General features: G+C 36.7%; 1 protein-coding gene across 6 annotated transcripts in view; it reads right to left on the reverse strand.

Annotated features, from left to right (window-relative positions):
• Positions 1 to 19,030, reverse strand: part of FARS2 (phenylalanyl-tRNA synthetase 2, mitochondrial) — a 239,735-nt gene that overhangs the window by 214,141 nt on the left and 6,564 nt on the right. For 4 of the 6 annotated variants that reach the window (XM_085051970.1, XM_085051968.1, XM_085051969.1 and 1 more), the window contains one exon: positions 18,235 to 18,316. The exons of the other annotated variants lie outside the window; for them this stretch is intronic. The gene's annotated coding sequence lies outside the window, so the exon portion shown is untranslated. The remainder of the gene's footprint in view (positions 1 to 18,234; positions 18,317 to 19,030) is intronic. 6 annotated transcript variants of the gene reach the window in all.

Below are 19,030 nucleotides of genomic sequence, written 5' to 3' on the forward strand. Positions count from 1 at the left end.
AGTGACCCATGGGTCAGAAGCTTCATGTAGCTGCACTGGTTTAACTGACAGTAGGATTGAGTCCAGATGCTTAAAAAAGCACAAAGTAGAAGATCAGCAGTGAAGGAGAGCACTTTATACATAAATAAAGGATATGCAGCATCAGTGAGGGAAGTCTGCAACTGACAATCTTTCTCTTTCAAATTTTCCTGAACTTGATGGACACCTTTGCCTCAAATAAGGCACAGCAAGTTTCATCACAAAACCTGTTAAAAATGTGCACTCACAAAGCATTTGGGTCAATACCTCCACTTTGACCATATTGTTTTATTACTCTCTTAAAACACTTTATTTCTCCGTTGTTAAATAAATGAATGTAGGAATGCCTCAGTGTAATTAGCTACATATATCAGCTTGATTCAGGGAAATAATTCATTATATATGCCTTGCTTTAGACAATGGCCCATTTGTACTGTGATTTACAGTGGAAAAGATGCACCTGTTGCCTATGGGGACTACTTTGGGGTCTACACTTTAGATATTCTTCCAAAAGACGGTCTTGGTATACCTAGGCAGGTTTCTCTAAAGGTGGAATAGAGAATGAATTGTGAGAAATGAAGTGGGATGAAAGACACAAGGTCCTCAATTGTCACATTCATTTGGAGGTTTTTTGCATTAAAACCAAATTGTTTGTTACAAAGACATTCTGTGACTCGAGTGTGTCTCAGTTCAGAGGTTAGTGGAGAGCCACAGAAAATGGCTCCAAATCTTTCTAATATCATACTTCAACATTGTGGTGGGTGACTTATGCTGAAATAAAAACAATATGGACTCCAGGGATGAAAACATGTGTACGTTTTCCCTCAAGCAGATCCGGTTGACACAAGTGGAATACATTTCTCTGTTCACTGGTCCAGATCATCAGTGCTAAAATCCAGATACTTAGGATGATTCCCTTGTGTATAAAAATTCTTCCAGAAAACATCAAGATAATTTTTTTGAACTGACATTTAAAGTGGGGAGGGGAATCACTGAGGTCAAACTAAATGCAACTATGTTGACAAACTACAGCTATCGTTGCTTCAGTCAGTTTACTGTAGTTTAAAGATCATTACAGAAATGCAAATTCATCGACCAGAATAACCATATAGAGAAAAAGAATAGTTACTAACAGTTCAAAGCCAGGGACAAAGTATGCAATTGCCCAGAGGTAAACTGGGATGCAGAAAAGTTGCAAGAACCCAGTAATACTCTGTAAAAATGTAATATTATGTAAATATCTATATATTTCACTCTTGATTATCCAGTAGCTTTATCCCTGTGGATTACATCTGTTCTCAGGGACCTCAAATCATTGCTGATTGAACAGATTACTATAATCTATTACTACAATAAATCCCAGAATAGATATTACACTTCCACTCATTAAAAATAAACTATAAAACTTCAGAGCACACCACCAACGAATAAACTAGTATGGAGAACTTAGCTCTTTAGCTCCTCTGTCATTTATCTCTGTTCTTTCTATATCAGTGACAATAGCTATTTTTTTTAAAACAGGAGAGCAAGAATGGATATAAGCACAGGTAATGAAAAAATAATGCAGTAACCATAATGAGGAAAATGGGGTGTTCAAGCATTACCTCAATTAAATGGCTGGTGGCAAGAGAAACTCAACAGCTACATTAACTTAACAAATTACATTAAAATAAATAGGAGGAGGGGGAGAAAGAGCAGGGGCAAGTCAAGAGAAAGATCTGGTAGTACTCAGTATTCAGTCTAAAATTCAATATTCAGTATAAAATTCAGCTGAGAGCAAGAGCTGCAAAAGGATGTGCTTACAGTAAAATACCTAGAGGGGAAAAGAGGAGGGCATCCCAGATGACTGCAAGGAAAAACATTTCTATTGTTTTCTAGTACAAACATTCAAGAAAGCAGCATTGGAACTGAAATTCAAACTATACACTACAAAACATATATACACTACTATGTTGGTGCAGTTTAAGAGCAACATAATACAATAATCTTAATAACTAGAATGTAACAAAAAAGGAATTCTGAGTTCAAGATGATCAGATTTCTCAGCTTTTCCTTTATCTATGGCCACACACAATATGTGCTTAAACATTCAAGGTTTAGCTGTATGTTCACCTGTGTTCGCCTTTCTTCCAGTACTGCCTGTATTGGTTTTAATATCATATTAGAGAACAAAATTCATGACCACAAATGGAAACCTGGGAACAGAGTCCAATAGTGCAGTAGCAGCTCTCCAAAGGGATAGGAAAGCTGAGCTCTCTCGGAAGCAAGGATGAGGTTGCAAGGAAGATGGAAAGGAGACTAGGAAAGCACAGAGAAACTGTGGAACTGTGGCCTGACCCTTCAGCCACAGAAGATCTTTCATGTGGTATCAAGTACAGGGTTTTTTTGATCCATTCTCAAATCCGACCAGGTTTTAAACTGACATGCAGGAAAATTGCATATATTCAAAAGACTTGCTAAGAAAGTGGAGCACATTTACCATAATGAAAATGCCCAAGTGAGGAGACTTCAACCTGAATAGTGAGCAAGTGGGGAAAAGAAGCCACTGATCTACTTCAGAGGTGCATGCTGACAATAGATGTAGGTTAGTCCCTCATAGTTAGGTCTAAACACAGTCTAGACAACCTCACATAATCACAATAAGAGGTTTTCTATTTTAGAAGCACATTGCCTATCTTGTCTCTTCAGAAAGGAAATAAATTCTTGATTAAACTTTTTTCAATCTAGTTTTATATAGATAAACTTTGTTTTGATCACTTAAAATCATAGAGTCTGCTGCGTTGGAAAGGACCCATCAGGACCATCGAGTTCAACTCCTGTGTGGCAAAGTTATGTTCTTCTGCTCTCTTGTGATAACAAATGCAACAGAGGATGGATTCTCAATTGTTTTTCATTCTTTTAATATTTCAACAGAAGAAAGTAAGAGAACCCCTATATTAATCATCAGAGTGGGAAAACAGTCCACTAATAACTCAGTGTTGCATGGATTACTTCATAAGGACAGGCTGGGGAAAATAAAATTTGCAAACTGGCTGCAGAGAAAATGACAAAAAGAAGATATCCGTGAGTCCAATATTCAGCAAGCATACAAAGACTTTGCATCAGCCCCTATTGGAAATCCCTCAGTGACTTTAGAATAGAGAACAACCGAAAAAACAGAAACAAAAAAATCCAGCAGATGGCTCTAAATGAGGAGAACAGAGACAGGTGACTAACTAGCCTGAGAGAAATAAAAAAAAATGGGAGCAGTGCCACAGTGTTATCATTTTTGTAGAGCCACCTGGAGAGGTAGCAGGCTTATCAATGAATGCCAAAAATGAATAGTACCCATCTGCTCACCCAATAAATAACCCTTACTAGAAAAAAATACAAAATAATATCATTCCCTCAGCACTACTCAAATGTTTCCAGCAAACCTGTTTGTTTAAAGTATTTATTTGGGTCTTACACAGCTTAACAACTATTTGCTGAGAACACAATAATGCTTTAAGATGACCGTTGGAAACATAGGGCAAGTCAGTAGCTGTAAGAATTCATGAAAACAGAAAGCTCCAATACCTTCCTTTCAAAAAAGCAAAAGCTCTGCAATTATCACTGCTTTCAAAAATGTCTTTAGAAAGATACCTCTGACCAACTGAATGGACTGATAGCAAAACCCCAAATGAGAGGGCACTTCAAAGTCTGGAAAGTTAGTACTCCTCTGGACATAACAGCAGCAGAAACTATCACCATTCAAAAAGAACTTCAAGAACCATGGTACAAGTTCAGTTTACCTCCTCTGCTGGCCTCCCCAAAAGGCAAAGAGTAACCATTCTGCTGATTTTAGGTGTGGATTGAGAAAGGTGGTCAGACATGGCTGGAGGTAAAAGGAGGAATGTTCAGGTCTCCTGACATACTGTTAGAAAAAGAAACTGAATGGGAGAGAAGACTAAACCAGGCAGATGGGTTTGTCCATGATTTTGAAAGCAAAATCCCTCTTCTTTAGCACTAACCTTTATCAACTCCAACCACTGCTTATGTAATGAAGCCACAGGAGTATAGAGCAGAAATTTGAACTTGCTAAAACTGAGACACTTCCAAGCTGGACTTTTGATTCAGTGGTGTATTTATTTTTCACAGGTGACACATACAGCTGGAAAATACCCTGGTCTGTTTAACATCTTCAAATTCACCACCTCAATATAAGCAATTTAATCATACAAAACTGTTTGGATTCACACAAAATTATGTAGAACAGGACAGGCCACTGTATACAACCTGTGTACAGCTACCACCATCTTTGCAAATGTTTTGCATAAATGTTTTTGCATTAAATTTTGACTTTCATATGGCAAAAATATGACAGTATTAAACTTAAAATATGCATATACAAATGTGTATGAAGAGAAAGAACACAACAGAAGGCCCTTCTGAGGAGACAGAAATCACAAAATGTGAGCAAACGTATCCACACAGGCCAGAGCTCTGTAAATGTCTGTACGCACAGGGTCAGAGTTCCTTCATAGTTCCTACAACAGATTTTTAAAAACTTGCAAACAGCACTTCACCAAAATGAAGCCAGCAGATACCACACTGGTTCCTATAGACTCAAGTGCCTTTACCAAATACCAGCTCTTCCAGCTGAATCAAAAAAAGACAACACCACAGTACAGCCATGCACATTATTTCCACTGCTTTGTACCCCCTGCATTAGCATGAACCCACAGTTAAGTAATAAAAACGCACCAACATGATTTTGTTCACCTGTGAACTGGCCCACACTTTTTGAAATAATAAGAGCAGGAATTCTCTGATACAAAACCAAACAGAAGGTTCAGTTTAAATCCAAACGAACAAAGCCTTTCAACAAAGAAAATAAACTTTCAAGGTCAAGTAACATGATTTTAACTGTAGTATTTCCCACATGATATTCCCTTTCTAGTCCAACAAAAACAGCTGGGGTTTTTTAAATAAGTGTTTTTATTAAACACTTGAAGTAAAGCTTGAATCACCAAAAATTTGAGTGTGAAACGGACATGCTGAAGTTCTAATTTCTGTTATAAAAATTAGCCAGGATAAAATTTAAATCTTCTATAATGTTAATCATTCAATGCGTGTAGCAAAATATTCCTTCTATTCTCTCCTTCTGTTGACTGCATCTTATTTTTCAAAAATCTGTGTTTCAGTACAAGTACAATACTTTGCCACGGCAGACAGATCTTGCCTGTGCTACAGGAATGAACAGAGCCAGCTGGTGCCACAGGCTTCTCCTGATATCTTGGAGAATGGCAAAAAAAATTCTTTAAAGATACAACATATATTCTCATTTTATCAAGTATTAAACTGTTCTCATTATGATTTGAAAAAAGTATGCCTCTAAGTGGTATCACTAATCTAGTTACACAGCCCATTGACACCATCGCATATCCTTTTTATAATGGTCTTCTGGGGACATCCCAGAGCAGAGCATCCTACCTCTAGCATGCATGACACTGAAATTATCTTACAAGAAATTGTAATCACCTAACCAGATATATTCCTAAACTTTAACCTTTGAAAACCTTTCACTTTGCTAAAAGCCTGCATAAAATACAAACAAACAAACAAAATAAACCCACAACAACAAAACCCCACACAGTTTAACAATTTTCTTTAAAAATCAGCTAGTTAGTAAGGATTCCTCTACCAAATTTGAAAATATTTCAGGATTGTAGGATTTGGGCTCAAGAATCTCTCTAGGAACAAACATTTCTATTTGTCTCAGTGGAAGCAGGTTCAGCTTTTGATCTTTTAGGATTCCGCTTCGACGTGAAATTTTATCACACATGGGACATTAAATTATTCCAGCTTTGTTTAACATATCTCTTTTCTTGAACACATCCAGAATTATTTGGTATCTCCTCATTACATTGCAAAAGCAGAGTTTTTCTTCCCTTGCCTTCCCACCCAGGTTACCAGACTGAGTAATGGTCCCCAAAAATAAAACTTGCTAACTTGCCCATCCATAAAAATGATCCTTCTGGAAACCGTAATTTATAGATGTACAAGCAGCAGACAGATGCATTCCAATTTAAATATCTGAATCAGAGCCTGAAGGGCCAATAGTTAGAAAATGGTCTTACTTTCATATCAACAGAGCAATCAATGGGTAATCAACAACACAATAAATATAAAATCTCAGTTTTGTCATGTACTACTGAATCTTTTTAATAAACTCATTTTGGCTTCTTTCTACTGACAAACAAAGGTATTTGGGGAAAACGGCTTTAAAAGTATGATATTTACCTGCTTAAAAAGATTCCTTCCTAAGGAAGTGGACTTATGAAATGGAATTATTTTAGCCACATTGGAAGAACAAATTAAATGCATGAAATCTTTGCTAATGCTGGCACCAGGTTACTTCAGCTCCCACTCTAGGTAAGAAACATCAGAGTTTTTCTAGGACAACACTTCTAACGCCGGCAAAGTCCAACCAGCCTGCTATCAGATAGGTGAAACAGACTCTGTTCTTTGTCATATTATACCAGAAACCAACTTGTGTCTGCTGAATCAAGGGGGCTTGGTTTTGCTTTTAAGTTGTGTATCTGCTCTAAGGGTGTGAATCTAATTATCTGGCCTTTCTGTGGTATGCTAGGGGGAGTTTTGCTTAAATAATTCTGCTGGTTTTCCTGCTGGCTTGGAAAATTAAGAAACTTCTGTAAGAAAAGCAAACAAATGCACAAAACAAATCACATGCTCTTGGTTCACAGTAGATGAGAGTTTTCGGCTATCTAGACATCCCTAATTACTTTCAGCAAGTAAGTCATCTGGGTAAAGTTGTTTGTTGTAGTAAAGGTTGTGCATTCCTCTGTTGAGGTAATCTTATCTTGGAACACTTGGCGTTTCATTGACAAAAAAAATAGAGCAATTTTTTCTAACAACTAGTAAAATGAAAGTCAAGTCATAAAGAGGACCCAACAAATCTTTTTCTGTAGCACCTAGAGAAGGCAATAAAAGGAAGTTTTCAGGTTTTTCATGCCACTTGCAAGACATTCTGTTTGTACTAAGCAACGGCAGAGAGCTCTCTTGTTGCAAGAGGCAGCAGACCCTTGGTCAGCCCAGACCCTTTAGCCTGGAATATTCCAGAATCAGCTTTTAAAAAGTACTTATGTTTATTTATTACCTTATATAAGAAGGGATTCTGATGACTGTAAGACACAAGGATACTTGCGTTACACAGCAGTCATCAGTGCCTGGTGCACATTCATCCCCCAGGCTGTGGTATATTTGTATCTAGGAATTTATTTTGGGATCAACAGAGAACTCTCAAGAATTACCACAAACAGCTTTCTACAGAAAGGCTGCTTCACATCTCACTCTGCTTATGCTGTCTTGCTATGAGGGTAAAAGCTTAGTTCCAAATGCAAATCACCAATTATAAATATCAGAAGGTGCTAGATGTGCCATCAGAAGGGAACCTCTAATAGCAACCAGCAGTAGGAAGTATAACCACAGTTTGCTAAGAATTTTGTATTCACATCTGGTGATGACATCTTTATATACTATCATCAGTGATGCTCTGAACAGGTACAGTTTGATGGGTGCAAATCTTTGGTTCTAGTGATACTACATTTTAAGGGTGATGTAGAGTAAGACATGATTTCACAATGTAAATATATTACCTCATTTATGCTTTGCCTCTACAAATTCTACTAGCTTTTTGTTTTATTTTTTATACAGCACCTCATATTTCAAGGAATGGAAAACAATTCAATTTGAAATCACTAGCATTCCTTTTAAAATCAAAGTACTTTGAATATTTTCAGGAACAGAGTAAGGTCACCTAAGTCCAGATTCTGGCTTGACCATGCACACCTGAGGCATGAACTCCAAAAGGCAGATGGTTTGGCCGCAGTGGTGGGGTGGGGAGGCTGTGTCTTTGTGTGTTTTCTGCATGTGTGCACACGGGGAATGTGGACTGCAAAAATACATCCTCCTTGGTCAAAACACTTCAAGTTGCATAGAGGGTTTTTCTATCTATTACAATGCTCAGGCAACCAAATTTGCATCAGACGGCCCACTGTACTAATTGCTGAAGCATAGATTGGAATATTCCCACAGCTCAAAAAGACTTTGACAGAAGCAATGGGAAAGGGATACAGAAAATATAGCGAGAGCTGCATTTCTCCACCATATTTTGGAATTGCAGTGATTTGGAATGGGAAAAGCAGATACCCAATTCTCAAACTGGGTAATTAACTGTTGCTTACTTCTCACTGGTGACAGGTACCACAAAGGAGCAGCTTTCTCAGTACTAAGTGGAAGATTAGAGAAATGAAGTTTTAAGCACCCTTGCAAAACTGCAGGGCTGAACAAATGAGCAGTATAAGGAAAGGAGTTTGTGCTGAACCTTGCTGTCAGGATGCATAAGCCCCCTCTTTTGGTTCAGTAATTCCAACTTAGTCACCTCAGGAAGAAGTATGAGCTCCAGGATACCATGATCCTGATACAAAGAAGTCAGTGGCTTAACAGCTAAAATTCTCCTCCCCATCAGAGACACTCACAACATGCACATCTCAGTTGCCTAAAATCTCAGTTACAAATCCTGCATAGAATTAATGCATCAGTTATGGTGAAGGTCTATCTCCCATTTTCTAACTTCTCATGGCAAATACAACATACTGAGGAGCAGAACTCCCCACAAGGAAAGCAAAGTGTAATGACAGTTAGAGATGGATAGTCCCAGAACTAGGCTTAGGGATGACAGGACTTTCAAAGCTAACCCCAGGACCAATCTCCTTCTGTTCTTCACAGAACTACAAGATCATAGAATAATTTAGGTTCAAAGAGATCGCTGGAGGTGGCCTAGTTCAGCACACTCTGTCCAAAGCAGGTCACTCAGGGACTTGCCTAGTTAGGTTTGAAAGTCTCCAGCAACAGTTTCTACAACTTCTCTGGGTAACCTAATTATGGCTCATTTGGATTTAGTGCTCTCCCCACCATGAGCTCTTCATAGACAGACACACACAAAACAACTGCTTGCTAACACACAAAGGCAAACCCTTAGTCGACCTGATGTTTTCAAAAAGGGAAAATGGGCAGATACTATATGTGCAAAACTTGGGAACGATTAAAGGTTCACAAGTCACACAAAGTGAAATCTCACACTTACACATCCACTTCTTAAGTCTTAGGAACTGCACTTACTATTTACTTCTATCTACCTTTTCTACACCTGACCTGTAGTTCATGATGTACCTTACATGTCCTACCTTGTCTTTCCTTTTTGCATCAGGCTACCAACAGAAGTCATATATTAACTGACTCTTAAACTCTTTTGACTTATTTTTCCCAGTTATGGATTTATATTCCAAACATCTACAATATTTGTAATCCAGAATTTAGCTGTGGAAAGGGGGTTGCTATACCACAAAATCAGAGCAATTTTCATTTAAAAATAATTAATTTCAGATCTCATATATCACAAATGGAGATGTTCATTCATGCAGAAAAGTTGATAGGTTTATGACGAGCTATTGTGTGTATTTTTCCAGATGATGGCAATATACTGACAGCTTTAAAGAAGTAGATGCTTTACTGTAAGGTTTATTGGCTAAGCAGCCTCCTCCCTCTACAGCAATCTAACAGTTTAAATATACAGTTGATTATAACTTCTATTAAGTTCCAACATTTGTTTATAATCTCAGAGACTGTGAAAAACAGCATCATTTGTCTCAAGCTCTCTCCTGTAGACATGCTGCTCTTCTAAAAGTCTAAAAGACAACACATGTAATTCTTTCTCTTAAAGCATCCATCCTCAGTTTGTTTTAAAATATTTCAGAGACAGCATAATTCTATTTTCCCCTTCCATAAGATATGTCAGCCAACAGAACACAACTGATCCTCAGGCTAAGGAGTTTACAGTAAGCTTTGCTTTGCAAGCAGCAGAACCAGCAAAACTTTATTTCCTCTGTGTTGGGAGGCAAAGTTAGTTTGCAGATTCATTGGTAAAGGACAAATTCATTCTGCTACCTCTGCTTTGGCTGAGGAATTAATAGGGTTTCTCTCCTTCATGAAGCCCTTTATTCTCACACACCACCTATACCTTGCTGTCTCTGGTGATCCAGACATTCTGTGTGAAATTTAACTGAAGTGGAAAAAAGAGGGCTTACAGCAGATGCACAAATACCATCTTGCAGACATAATTTCCTTAGACCTTTACACTTAAAACCTGGAATTTTAAGAACAAGTATTAAACTCAACCTAACAGTGTCTTCAAAAAGCGACGGCGAAACATAGCACGCAGCAACAGCTGAAGTGGAAGTAGCACTCTGGTTCTCAAAAATGATGCGACTTTAGTCTATTCTCACTGATAAAGGTCATTGCTGAAGCAATCTGCTGCTCTGGGGGCACATTACACTTACGTACATCCACTTCACTTCTTTCATATCATTCATCCAGGATACTCCCAGCTTTCACCGGGCTGCAACACATTTAGGTGTGAACAGATTGATTAACAACCAGGAAAGTGAAACAAGCTGCCATTGCATTTCACTGTAGATGAGCAGGGATTGCTGGAGAGACTTATGTCGAGCACAGGGGGGCTGTGCAACACAAACTGCACATTTCAATATGGGTGATCCTGGGCAAAAGACAGAGCCATTGCTTTTTAAGAGCTGCTTTTTCAAAAGTATTGGGAGATATGACAGCAGTGATGATGGTTTTTTTGAAACAGTAGAAACACACAGAAAACAAACACACTGGAACAATAAGCTATTTCAAAGGCAAAGAAGTTGATGAACTGACATATTCAATCACAAGAAACCTAATCCAAATTCTTAATCAGTAGAGGCCAGACAACTATTTTCTAATTATATCCTAGAAATGCTTGAGACAGTCATCAAACAGAAGATTTATGACAGAGTAAGAAAAGTTTTCCCAACTTGTAGAATAATACTTTGACCTTTTAACTATGCTGTTTCAAAATATATAACAAGCAAGACAGACTATCTTGCTTCACAATACATTAAGTAATATATTAAATACTTTTCTGCTTTTAATTCTGTTTGACACCAAAAAAGTAGCCTGTGTATACATTCTCAGATTTGTACCTTTGAAATATTGTTCTCCTTCTAAAAGGAGTTACTAACTTTTAGAGAAACAAAAGCAAGTGAGAAAAATCATTTGCTTACCAACATCCCTTCTCAATTGCGAATGCAGAAGTAGCAATATAAGCTCATCAACCAGCAGCTATAAACATATATAGCAAAGAAATACCTGGATCACCTACTTTTGCCTACAAACTTGCCTTTAGCAGTGGGGTTTTCTGTGGTTGCTTCTCAAATTTGCATAAATGTAAAAGTATCCCAACATGAAGCTGCACTACTTTACATAATTTAAAATTAAACAAAATTATAGCATTAATAGAGATATCCTCAACGTGATCCACGATAAAAACATACTCTTTAGGATAATTAAACGTGGTATTAGAGAACCTCTTTCTTGTTCTGAGGCAAAAACAACCTATCAAAAGTTTGCATTTTTAACCTTTAATGTTAAATATAGCATTAGGGGGGAGGGTGGGGTGGTGTTAATGTATTTCAAAATTAGACATACAATAAAGTTACAGCATAAAAATATTTTCAATTACATAGAAATAGTTGTGGTTTATGTATAATGAAAGATTATCAGATTAGCAAGAAAGAAAAAGAGATTTAACATAAAATGTCTCTTTAAAATGGAGGTCCACCACTAGGAAAGCCAGTTGTGGGTACTTCTGCACTTGCCATATCATAGACACACAAATATATTGGTTTATGTAATTACCATCTCAGTAGGTAAGGAACTAGAAAAGCCAACATCCCAGCATTTCCCAAGCTTGCTACTAATTAAATCATATGCATACTGGTTCAATCCAAGGATGATCAAAGTTAATGAAAAAAATTTCAATTTAATTCAATGAACTGTGGATCAGTTCCAGACATCTAGCTGCTACTCCATCCTCTTTCTTCTTTATCAAAAAGCACTCCAACAGTGTGAAAGTGAAGAGGACTCCATATGAGTCTACAGATTTTGTGATTTTGTATTTCCCCTCAGATCAGAATTTCAAATTAATTATTTGACAGTTGACTATATTGCATAAAATTAAGTAATCTTTTCCGTGAAGGTGTATTAGAGGCTACTCCAGGTTTGGAAGGAAAACTGACTACTAATATTACAGTTAAATCAACAGCTTTAAAAGATTTCTACTATTGCTTTTATACACAGGTTTATCCTCATTATATATTTATTTATGTGTCCCACTGTTCACCCCTGCAACAATTGCCATTCCTGAGCATGTAAAATGTCAGTCCAATGTATTGGAAACAGGGCACTAAATTTATAAGGCTTTCTAAGACTAATAGAAAGACAAATTAATGTCATCTAAAGCAAAAAAAAAAAAAAAAAAGAAAAAAGAATCAGTGCTCAGATCACACATCTATTTCTAATTACACAGATCACATCTCTATTTCTAATTACATTTGACATGCAATATCACAACTGCCAAACAACTTCAGTAAACTGGACATTACATTTATGAAACCTATCTGAATGGCCTTTGCTTCAGCTCTTGTTAACAATGTTTTTTCACATTCTCTTTTTCACTAAATACTTATATTAAAAATGAGAATTTAATTTTAGCATCTCAAAACTCATCTCCCAGTGCTGTGCAGGTGCTTTGTAGTCATGGTGTCAGCAGATGTCCTTTCAGATCAGCCTGAAGGCTCTCATTTCTTTTAAACAGAATCAATATGTGCATCACTTCTAACAGCCACTGCATAATGTTTCAAATGCAATGAGTATCACATAGGAAATTAAATAATAAAAAATAATCTTTCCTGTCCAAGAATCAAGAGTCAGTTAAAGGAAAACTGAAGTTGTCAGCTTTTAGTAGAAAGAACAGTTTCTATGCCTGAAACGTCACATTCCATCCATACAGGGACACAAGCTTAAATGAAAAATGGTGTTCTGGTGTAGTTGCAATAGCATTTATGTATGCAGTGCTGCCTAGTTGACCACCTTACATCTTTCCTGTTCTAAGCCAGATTTCAAGCATTTCTTGTTGGAAAAGACTTTTTTTAAATCATCCCCTCCTTCCACTTCATGTTGGAGAAACATTAAAACTAATGGAAGGGGAATGGTGCTACTACAGCTTTTATTACCACACCTCAGGTATCCTTTGCTGTACCTACTCAGAAGCCCTGGACAACTCTGCTGTGCCACTGGGAACCTCATGACCAGGGAGTGAGAGCTGCAGGATTTTACTCCCATGCAATACAAAATCACCTCCCGTAGAGCCTAAAATCCTGAACTGGAATGTGAAATGATCCCCAGTATGCTTACCCCTACTCTCTCAACCCCTGTGTGAGATGAAAGAGATGTGAAGAGAGAGATGTCAGAAAATGATGACTGAAATCCCTACCGTCTTCTGTTTTGCTTTGCTGGAGAAGTTTTCTACTGAGCCACTTTTAGGCATCCAACTAAAAACAATTTCAGCAGGGCTTTTTTCTGGATTCAGACGTGTATGAAATGGTTCTTAAACTCAGCCCTTGCCTGAGTACGGCATAGCTGCAGGATAACTGACTTATAGTTTAAGGTACAATGAGCAAAAACTGAGTCCTATAAATTTACCAACATGCTGATACAGCCCTTGAAAGAAAAGGAGATACTTTCTTATACTTTAAAAAACTGCAATCAGCTCACTCTTCTTAATAAGAGCCCACTATCTCTGAAATATTACATGGGACCTACCGAGAAGTAAATTCTATTTTTCTTTTTCTTAACACTTTTTCTGAGATAATGTGAAAACCTTTGCTGTTTTTGTACAATTCCCTATCACTGAGGCTTTCTTCTGTTGAGTGAGTGAAACAGAAATCAACAACCAGATTTTTTTATTCTCCCATTTAAGTGCTATAGCGACTTATGCTGTTGTGTTCCATTACAGTTACTATGTTCTAGAACCACAAGACCCCTTAATCTCTCAGCAACTATAAACACAAAGTCTTAAGCTAGAATTGCAAATATATACTATGTTACAGCAAACAAAATTTGTTTAGAAACTCTGTATCATCATTTACATTTTATCCCAAATCACATGGGTTGCAAACACAAATAATGCATGAAAAAAAAAATAAAACAAAAGTATAGGGAAAAGCAGCTAGCCTACACGGAGTGCAGTATTGATTTGCATGCTGTAAAAGGAGGAAAAAAAAAAAAAAAACTCACCACATCAGTTCCTAAATGACACAGTTCATTCCAACCCATTTAACCTACACAAAATGCTGAACTCTCTTGAACAGCAAAATTTGCAAACAATACAGACAGCTCTGCCAGCAAGTCTCACACAATCACAATATCTGTCTCAATACAGTTGGTCTCACAGCAATACAACTTTTAGGAGGTAAAACAAAAATGAAGTAAGATTGCACTGCTAAACACCTTCAGTTTGGTTTCCCTTACCCTGGTCTTTTTTAGCCAACTTATTTACTCTATTTACATATTTATTTTTTAGTTATTTTGCTGTTATTTCCTTGATTCCAGCACTAAAATTTATCAAAGGTGAATGGATAATGTATCTCTTCTAAACCCCACATGACCATCAAGCCTGAGTACTGCCTCCTCAGTCTTCCAACACACTGCTGAGCAGCAAGATGAAAGACGTATTTTGCTCTTTTTAAGGACAAATGTATCCAAAAAGACACACAAGAATTAACTGCCTAGCCAACCTTCATTAACAAACTTTAAAATTTTACTTTGCATATTTTTAAGTTATTAATGTATATGGGTTACCAAAACACAGAAAACCTGATTTGCAAATATTCTACTTATATTATGAAACATTTTCTGTAACTATAGCTAAATAAATGCATAAATTATGTTTAAAGCCTACAGGTAAAAAAAGTAGTCTTTTTCCTTAAAAATACTTCAACTGCAACAACTGACACTGAATTACAAACAATGCTGCTAATAAATACTCCTGATAAATATAAGCCCCCTCAATTTAAAGTTCTGCCTATTCAAATAAATATAGGTCAAATTTTAAAATGCATTTGCTCAATCCTGTTCCAATTTCCTGATACAACTGTGCTCTGGTTTTGTTAAAAGTTTACAGCCGAGATTAATTCATATGTATTGAGGCAGATCTACTTCGTCATACTGTATTTGATTACATCTGAACATGACTGCCTTTACAGCATTTCAGAGGTGCTGACATCTTCAATAACTTGTCAAAGGGGAACTAGTTCAAAAATAACCCATAGAAAGCAAAGTAAGGCAAGCATGACTTAAAACAAATTGTGTCTCCACACAGTCCTGCTACCACCACATAAAAAAAAAAAGTTTGAAAGTATTACACTAAAAAGAACAACACTAGTATTGCTAACTTCTTTCTTTGTCATTAATGCTAGAAAACAGGAAATATTTGAGTCCGTGGCTCACAGCCCTCTAGGAAAATAGGCTTCCAAGCAGCTTCATGTTTTAACATCTGTAATGTTCCCAGGTAGCATCTATAGGCTTGCTAATTTTGATAGACTTACTGTAGACAAAGTCCAGCACAAAGAACAAAAGAAAATCTTTTTCTGAAAGGCCTTGAGAAGACATGTATATTGAATATGTCAGAGAACCTTTCCATGACACCAGACACTTGCAAATCACACTTCCCTCCAGAATGAGCCTCAGTGAAAGAAAACTTGAGACAGAGCTGAGAGTGCACACCTCAGACTATGACACAGAAATATTTTCACAAGTATATCTATATATATTTAAGACTATACACAGAAGTATTTCTCCATCCAGTCTTTAGATAACAAAGGCAACATCTTCTCATCTTGCATCCTGAGCCAAGACATACACATTGACTAGGTGAAAGAAGATATGCAAGTCAGGGAAGCAAAGAAAATAACAACACGAAAGAACCAAGTTTTTATTATTAATGAAGAGTAAGATGTTATTATAGCTCAAGGTCACATATGACAAAACAATCTTCAGTTAATGCCACATCTGTTCGTACTGAGAGAAGGAAAATTAAAACATAATAATTGTTTTGGTTTGTTTTTTTTCTTCAAAACCATCTGTAGAATTGCAATTTCCCACATGCTGAAAGATCGTGCTCCACACAGCCCCAGCAGGCTCTGTCACTCAGGGTCCAGATTGAGACCCCAGGGGACACTTGGGTCAAATGAACTCCTAATATCAGGTGAAAAAATAGGATTTGGTAGAATCTGCAATATCTCTTAAATTAAGTTTACTAAAAAAGGAATCTTTTACATAACAGCTCAAGCAGGCTGACAAAGTAACTAGAATAAACATGGTGTTCCCACATTTAATTCAACTCTATCCAGTGGAGTTTCTGTTTGTGGAATGAATACTATACTAAGAATATAACCTACCACAACAGAACAGTGAAAAACGGGAGTATAAAAATAAGATACATTGTGAGTGGAAGTGGAGGGTGGAATAAGAACCACAATCTGTGCAGGGAGGGAGAGGGACAGAAGGGAAACAGAAAATTAAACTTTACCAAGCAACATCTCTCTATCTATTTAGAACAACATTCTTTCATAAAACTTGACAAAGTTAGTGTGCCAACATAAAAAACAAGGAGCTTTTCTAAGTTCAACAAACCTATAGGAGCCAATATTTAATTACCTCTTCAATATGTGATAATTTTACACATACAATACCATATCTGTCCATTTTAAAATATTACCTTCCCACAGGAAGAGCTGGTATAATGCACTATGCAATTTCCATACTGAAAGTAATTAGTGTAATAAAATCAAAGTTAAAACAAATGTTGAAAAAAAGCTACATTCATAGTCAAAGTAAGTAAGAAAGCAATGAAAAAAATTACGCTAATACTCTCAAAAGTAAGAACATTCTCAGTGAAGGTCTTGAAAACTTTCTTGAAAGTCAAACCAATTTTTAAATCATACATTCACACAAAAAAATAAAAGTAGTATTAAACCTGTGAGGACCTGATAATTTGCTCCGTTAATCTGTTTTCCCCATTTTAGATGCAGCACACCTACTTCACCAGGAATCATTTCCAAAAATGGAAAAAATTAAACAATAATTAAAATCAAGTCCATAAAAATGAATTAAAGGAAATAAAGCATGTATACTGCCAGGTTAAAACAAACAAGAAAACAAACAAAATAAAACAACAGCAACAACAACAAAAATCCCCACAACCTGACCTTGGTCAAAACCAACACTAGGCTACAAAGCATACCTGAGAAAGCTAATCACAGAAATTGCAGAACAAAGAGACACTTAATTCAGGTCTGCAGACCGATGAATGCTCACAAATGTTCCCAGAATAGTATTTCAAACTATTTCTTCCCCCATTCCTCTTTCCTGCCTTTCAGCAGAATGTAAACCCATCCCAATAGTAAAGTTGGCAGCTCCACTTCATAGGTCTGCATCCCCATCTAAATCAACACTAATTCCCAGTTGGAGCTCAGACACAAACTTTATGAGGACACTGACTTTCGCTGAGTCACTTATACATGGAGTCACATATATGGGAGACTGGGAGGTTAATAGTTGCCTAACTATTGCCTTTCCAGAGCTCCCTGAGCTCACTCTCTATTCACCAGAGCACCTATCCTATCCTATCCTATCCTATCCTATCCTACCCTATCCTACCCTATCCTACCCTACCCTATCCTACCCCATCCCATCAATTATATCCGCATCCTATCCGCATCAATTATAACTGGTTTGTAAAGTAAGGAGAATTTCATTCTGCCACCTCTTCTCCCACTGAACAGCAACTTGTTGCCTAGGTAGTTAAGCAGATTTCAAAGGGATTATATTCGAGGATCTGGACATACTCCAATATAAAAATGATAAAATTTGTCCTTCTGAATTTCTTCTCCAGAAGATTATCTTCTCTCTCTCTCTCTCCCTCCCTCTCTCTTTGTCTCATTACTGTTACACACCTATTTTGTGTCTCAAGTCTCATAATTTTCTTTATCCTTGTATTAGGAATAAAGAAATGTATTAATTCTATATGGAAAGCAAATTTAGATAGTTATAGATAGTTGTCCTTAGGAGCTGGTGAAGATGAAGAAAGATTTTTTAACTATAAATAAATTAAAATTTAATTATTAATTAAAATGGAGAAGGATTGAAAACTTGTTGCTAACTAAAAAGGCTGGCAGTGCTGGTGTCAAAGACAGATTCAGAAAGCTATATTTATTTTTAATTATTTACCTGCAAGCAGAGATAATCTTTCTTCAGCTCTGCTTCTTTTGCCTGTTAAGCTTTAGTCAGTGCTTTGTTTCTTCCCTTCAGGCTGAAAGACAAATTTTGACACAGTCACCCCAGATAGCAAAAACAGAAACAGAAACAAAATAAAAAGATGGTTCTATCAAGAACTGTGAAGGCATATAAGGAAGTATCAACAATTCAGCTGATCTCACAAATGCATCAGAAGCATGATATCTATAGGTAGGAAGACGTCAGAGCTCTAAGGACATAAAACAAATACTGACACAGTATGAAAGATCAAAAAGTCAAAGATCATTCAAAAGTAAATATCTTAAACTCTACCATTACTAAAATCCCTAATATGGCTATACTGTTTTCCTCATTTCAATTAAAGCATTGCTCCATAGTCTTCTTTCATCTCCAGAAACAATTTGCTTCAGCTTCCCATTCAAACTGTTAATTTTTTTCCTGGATCAAAAGTCCAAACTACTAGAACAAAAACTCATACATGGATGCACAGCTCCATAAAAAATAAAAATGTGTTACAAGTGAAAAATCATATTCCTCCTCCCCTCATCCCACAGTCAGAAATCTAAAGAGACAGCCCACTTACAATCCGCTATCTTTGATGATTTACCCATCCATAGTAAACAACAATTTTGTTTAACTTTTCTTTCACTAAAAAAAAATTTAAATATTAGTTCCCTCCACATGTCACATAATTAGAGGTCATACCTTTCCAACACATTATAGAAGAACCTTCTACCTTTATTTTACCTTGGATAACATGTTTTCTTAC

The sequence above is a fragment of the Lichenostomus cassidix genome, chromosome 2 (assembly GCF_008360975.1).
Source record: "Lichenostomus cassidix isolate B80296 chromosome 2, HeHo_3.0, whole genome shotgun sequence".
In the NCBI taxonomy this organism is placed as follows: Eukaryota; Metazoa; Chordata; class Aves; order Passeriformes; family Meliphagidae; genus Lichenostomus; species Lichenostomus cassidix.